This window comes from Neomonachus schauinslandi, chromosome X (genome assembly GCF_002201575.2).
Source record: "Neomonachus schauinslandi chromosome X, ASM220157v2, whole genome shotgun sequence".
Lineage (NCBI taxonomy): Eukaryota > Metazoa > Chordata > Mammalia > Carnivora > Phocidae > Neomonachus > Neomonachus schauinslandi.
The window spans coordinates 73,129,858-73,136,335 of record NC_058419.1 but is presented as its reverse complement, the minus strand read 5'-3'; the positions used below and the strand labels follow the sequence as shown (position 1 = coordinate 73,136,335).

Below are 6,478 nucleotides of genomic sequence, written 5' to 3'. Positions count from 1 at the left end.
TGTATAAGGAGAACATTTCCCCAAAGCAATTGGTTTGGAAAGTGAAAGGAGCTGAATTATCTGAATCCTTAACAACCAGCAGGGCTTAAGAGTTTTAAAGAACAGTGGGCTTGGCTGGTATTAGCCTGGCGGGCACTGTGCTGCTCCTGGAGAGAAGGCAGGCAAACAACCTGGGGGCAGACAAAGTGGAAACAGTGATCTGAAGAATGCCTGGGGCACACTAGGAGGAGATTATTCGCTCAAAGTGCTTCCCTGAAAGGCAGCATTCAGGGAGACTCCTCTCCAGGAACAAAGGAGTTGACCGGTGCCATTTCCCTCCCCCTCCCCTCAGCATAAACACAGAGCTACCTGGGGGAATCAGCTCAGGGCTGATACAGGCCGCCTAACTTGGTTACATCAAGTCCCACACCCATGTGCTCTGGTGTGATCGCCCTTCTCTCTCAAGCTCACCTCAGTACCAGTGCTGCAGGCCACTCCTCCAGAAGACCAGCACAGGCCCCTGCCCAAACCACTTCCCTAAACCCTGGAGTTTTAAAGGTCAGCAGGCTTGCCTGGGATAAAACCAGGAAGGCACTGCGCTGCTCCTGGAGAGAAAGCAGGCAAAAACCTGGAGGCAAACAGCATGGAAACAGCAATCTGAATAATGCCTGGAGTTCATGTAGTGGGGGGCAAGGGGTTTATTCACACCTCTGGGAGTGCTTCCCTGAGTGCAGCATTCAAGAACGTGCCTCTCCAGGGAGAAAGGACCTGGTCAGTGCCATTCCCCCCACTCTCACCCCTCAGCATACACACAGAGGCACTTGCTAGTAGCAGCACAGAGCTCACACTGGCTGCCTAACTTGCTTACACCAAGCCACACACCCTGCTCTCTGGTGGAGCTGCCCTTCTCAGTCAAGCTTGCTTCAGTTCCAGCATGGCAGGCCCCTCCCCCAGAACCAGCACAAAATCCAACCCACACCACATCTCCCAATCAGAGATCTGCAATGCCTCAGTTATAGTGGAACTAGTATCAGGTCTCATTTCACAAGCAAACCAGAGTACAGCTAGTTAAAACTTGCCACATTCTGGGGCGCCTGGGTGGCTCAGTCGTTAAGCGTCTGCCTTCGGCTCAGGTCATGATGCCAGGGTCCTGGGATCGAGCCCCGCATCGGACTCCCTGCTCGGCCGCAAGCCTGCTTCTCCCTCCCCCACTCCCCCTGCTTGTGTTCCCTCTCTCGCTGTGTCTCTCTCTGTCAAATAAATAAAATATTAAAAAAAAAAAACTTGCCACATTCTGACCAAGAAACAAACACTGCCTGCAGCAGGCAAGGAGAGCCTCTGCAGACGACTGGCCTGAGGGACAGAGCAGCCAAAACACAACAGCAGAGCACAGGCAGCACACACCAGAGTCTCTAGGAAGCACCAGGTTCTGGACACTACATAGCCTCTTCATAAAGCCATTACCTTCAGGAGCAGAAGCATAACTGGCTTTTCTAATACATGAAAGAAGAAGGCAGAGATTTAGATAAAATGCCAGGAAAAGAAATTTATCCCAAATGAAAGAACAAGTTAAGGCTATAGCCAGAGATCTAAGTGAAACAGATATAAGTAACACACCTGATGGAGAATTTAAAGGAAAAATCATAAGGATATTCACTGGGCTTGAGATAAGAATAGAAGATATCAAAAAGATCCTTACCACAGAGATAAAAGAGTTAAAAAAATCGATCAGAAATGAAGAAAGCAACAAATGAGATTGTAAACAGGTTTGATGCAATAACAGCAGGCTGGAAGAAGCAGAGGAATGAATTAGTGATATAAAACACAAAATAGTGGAAAATAATGAAGCTGAACAAAAGAGAGAAAGAAGACTTATGGAATACGAGAATAGACTTAGGGAACTCAGTGACTCCATCAAACATAATGACAATCATATTATAGGAGTCCCAGAAGAAGAAGAGAGAGGAAAGTGTGCAGAAAATTTATTTGAGGAAATGATAGTTGAAATCTTCCCTAATCTGAGGCAGGAAACAGACATCCAGATCCAAGAGGCACAGAGAACTCCCATCAAAATCAACAAAAGCAGGCCAACACCAAGACATATTGTAATTAAATTTGCAAAATATGCTAATAAAGAAAAAATCTTAAAAGCAGCAAGAAAAAGTCATTCACTTACAAGGAAGACCCATAAGGCTAGCTGCAGATTTCTCAACAGAATCTTTGCAAACCAGAAGAGAGTGACATGATATATTCAAAGTGCTGAATACGAAAAATCTACAGCCTACAATACTCTATCCAGCAAGGCTACCATTCAGAATAGAAGGAGAGATAGAGTTTCCCAAACAAACAAAAACTAAAGGTGTTCTTGAAGCCATCCCTGCAAGAAATATTAAAGGGGATTCTGAGTGGAAAGGAAAGACCAAAAATGACAAAGACAAGAAAAGATCAAAGAAAATCTCCAGAAACAACAACAAAACAAGTAATAAAATGGCACTAAATACGTATCTGTCAATAATTACTCTGAACACAAATGGACTAAATGCTCAAATCAAAAGACATAGGTTGTATGAATGGATTAAAAAGAAAAAAAAAAAACTAGACCCATCTATATGATGCCTACAAGAGAGTCACTTTAGACATAAAGACATGGCAGATTGAAAGTGAAAAGATGGAGAAATATTTATCATGCAAAAGAATATCAAAAGAAAGCCAGGGGCGCCTGGGTGGCTCAGTTGGTTAAGCGACTGCCTTCGGCTCAGGTCATGATCCTGGAGTCCCGGGATCGAGTCCCGCATCGGGCTCCCTGCTCGGCAGGGAGTCTGCTTCTCCCTCTGACCCTCCTCCCTCTCATGCTGTCTCTCATTCTCTCTCTCGCAAATAAATGAAATCTTAAAAAAAAAAAAAAAAGAAAGCCAGAGCAGCTATACTTATATCACACAAACTAGACTTTAAAACAAAGATTATAACAAGAGACAAAGAAGAACACTATATAGAATAAAGGAGATAATCCAACAAGAATATCTAACAAATGTAAATATTTATGCACCCAACATGAGAGCACCCAAATATATAAAACAATTAATAACAAATAAAAAAGGAACTCCTTGATAATAATACAATAATAGTAGGGGACTTGAACACCCCACTTACATCAATGGACAGATTATCTAAGGAGAAAATCAACAAGGAAACAATGGCTTTAAATGACACTCTGGACCAGATGGACTTAACAGATATATTCAGAACATTTCATTCTAAAGCAGCAGAATACACATTCTTTTCAAGTGCACATGGGGTATTCTCCAGAATAGATGACATACTAGGTCACAAATCAGGCCTCAACAAATACAAAAAGACTGAAATTACACTATGCATCTTTTCTGACAATATTGCTATGAAACTTGAAGTCAACCATAAGAAAAAATCTGGAAAGACCACAAGTACATGGAGGTTAAACAAAATGCTAACAAACAATGAATAGGTCAACCAAGAAATCAAAGAAGTAATAAAAAATACATGGGAAAAATGAAAATGAAAACAAAACTGTCCAAAACCTTTGGGATTCAATGAAAGCCATCCTAGGAGGGAAGGACAGAGCAATAATGGCCTACAACAAGATGCAAGAAAAATCTCAAATGAACAACCTAAACTTACACCTAAAGGAGCTAGAAAAAGAAAAACAAATTAAGCCTGAAGCCAAAACAGAAAGTAAATAAATAATAAAGATTAGAGCAAAAATAAATGATATAGAAACTAAAAAACAGTAGGGGAATATGGGTGGCTGAGTTGGGTAAGTGTCTAACTCTTGATTTCAGCTCAGGTCATGATCTCAGGGTCCTGGGATTGAGCCCTAAGAGGGGATCAGTCCTCAGTGGGGAGTCTGCTTGAGGATTCTCTCTCTCCCTCTCCCTCTGCCCTCCCCCTGCATGTATGCACACACACACTCTCTCTCAAATAACTAAATCTACAAAAAAAAGAAAGAAAGAAACTAAAAAAAAAACAAAAAAAAACAATATAAATGATCAGTGAAACCAGAAGCTGGTTCTTTGAAAAAATTAAGAAAATTGATAAGCCTTTTGCCAGGCTCATCCAAAAGAAAAGAGAAAGGACCCAAATAAATCAAATCACAAATGAGAGAGGAGAAATAACAACCAAAACCACAGAAATACAAAGAATTATCAGACAATATTTTGAAAAACTATATGCCAACAAATAGGAAAACCTGCAAAAATGGATAAATTCCTAGAAATATATAAACTAGCAAAACTGAAACAAGAAGAAATAGAAAACTTGAACAGACTGATAACCAGCAAAGAAATTGAATCATTAATCAAAAAACTCTCAAAAACAAAAATTCAGGGCCAGAATGCTTCACACATGAATTCTACCAAATATTTAAAGAAGAGATAATACTGATTCTTCTCAAATTATTCCAAAAATAGAAAAGGAAAGAAAACTTCCAAACTCATTCTATGAGGCCAGAATTACCCTGATAGCAAAACCATATAAAGACTTCACTAAAAAAGAGAACTACAAGCCAATATCCCTGATGAGCATGGATGCAAAATTTCTCGATAAAATACTTGCAAACAGAATCTAAAATATATTTAAAAAATCATTCACCACAACAAAGTGGGATTTGTTCCTGGTTTGCAATGGTGGTTCAATATTCACAAATCAATCAACATGATACACCAGATTAATAAAACTAAGTATAAGAGCCATATGATGTTTCAGTAGATGCAGAAAAAGCATTGACAAAGTGCAACAATGATTCATAATAAAAACCCTCAACAAAGTAGGTTTACAGGGAATGTACCTCAACATAATAAAGGCCTTAAATGAAAAAAAACACAGCTAATATCATCATAAATGGGGAAACACTAAGAGCATTTCCTCTTTAGTCATGAACAAGACAGGCATGTCACTCTCACCACTGTTATTTAACAGTACTAGAAGTCCCAGACTCAGCAAATAGACAAGAAGAAGAATTAGAAGATATTCAAATCAGCAAGGAAGAAGTAATACTTTGACATGATATTCTATACAGAAAACCCAAAAGACTCCACAAAAAATTGCTAGAACTGATGCATGAATTCAGTAAAGTTGCAGATAAGAAAATTAGCATACATAAATCTGTTGCATTTCTATACACTAGTAATGATGCAACAGAAAGAGAAATTAAGGAATCAGTCCCATTTACAATTGCACCCAAAACAATAACATACCAAGGAATAAACCTAACCAAAGAGGTGAAAGACTTGTATTTTGAAAACTATAAAACACTGATGAGAGAAATTGAAGAGGACACAAAGAAGTGGAAACACATTCCATGCTCATGGATTAGAAAGACAAATATTTTTAAAATGTCTATTCTACCAAAAACAATCTACACATTTAATGCAATCCCTATCAAAATACTAACAGTGCCTCTAGCTGCCATCTTGCGTCCCTGCGTGTGTGCACCTAATCTCAGCTGGTCCACAGGAGACCCCCTGAACACCAACCCTATTCCTCCATGCCATCCCATTTCCGCTCCAAGATGAAAGAAAAACTATCATGAACCGGGAGAAACTCACCAAATTGCAAGCACAAGTGTGCATTGGTGGGAAAAGAACTGCTCCCTGAAAGAAGAAGGTGGTTCATAGAATGGCTACAGCAGATGATAAAGAACTTTAGTTCTCCTTAAAGAAGTTAGGGGTAAACAACCTCTCTGGTATTGAAGAAGTGAGTATGTTCACAGACCAAGGAACAGTGATCCACTTTAACAACCCCAAAGTTCAGGCATTGCTGGCAGCAAACACTTTCACCATTACAGGCCATGCTGAGATAAAGCAGCTGACAGAAATGCTACCCAGTATCTTAAACCAACTTGGTGCAGACAGTCTGACTAGTTTAAGAAGACTGGCTGAAGCTCTGCCCAAACAATCTGTGGATGGAAAAGCACCACTTGCTACTGGAGAAGATGATGATGATGAAGTTCCAGATCTTGTGGAGAATTTTGATGAAGCTTCCAAGAATGAAGCAAACCAAATTGAGTCAACTTCTGAAGAAGATAAAACTCGAAGAAGTTACTGGGAACTGCTATTTTATATTATGATTGCTTTTTACAATTTTGTTCGTGGATCTGATAAATTCTAGATCTCTAATATTTTTAAGCCCAAGTCCCTTGGACATTGCAGCTCTTTTCAGGTTTTGCTTATACACAATTCATTCTTTGCAGCTAATTAAGCTAAAGAAGCCTGGAAATAAAGTTTGAAAAAAGGTTAATAAAGTTCTTTGCCTAGGATATGGTTTTATTTTTTATTTCATTGACACTGATTTGTACACAGAAAGCAAAGTTGTTTATAGAAAGCTAATCATGGCATATAATATGGCTGGTAATCTTTGATGAAATTTGATTAAAGATTTTAAATGGCCATATAATATATAAAAAAAATTCTAACAGCATTTTTCACAGAACTAGAACAGACAATCCTGAAACTTGTATGAAACCCCA

At 39.3% G+C, this 6,478-nt stretch overlaps 1 pseudogene; it reads left to right on the top strand.

Moving 5' to 3' along the window:
- The first annotated feature begins 913 nt into the window (after positions 1–913).
- On the top strand, positions 914–6,238 carry LOC110571566 (annotated as a pseudogene).
- Positions 6,239–6,478: the final 240 nt, after the last annotated feature.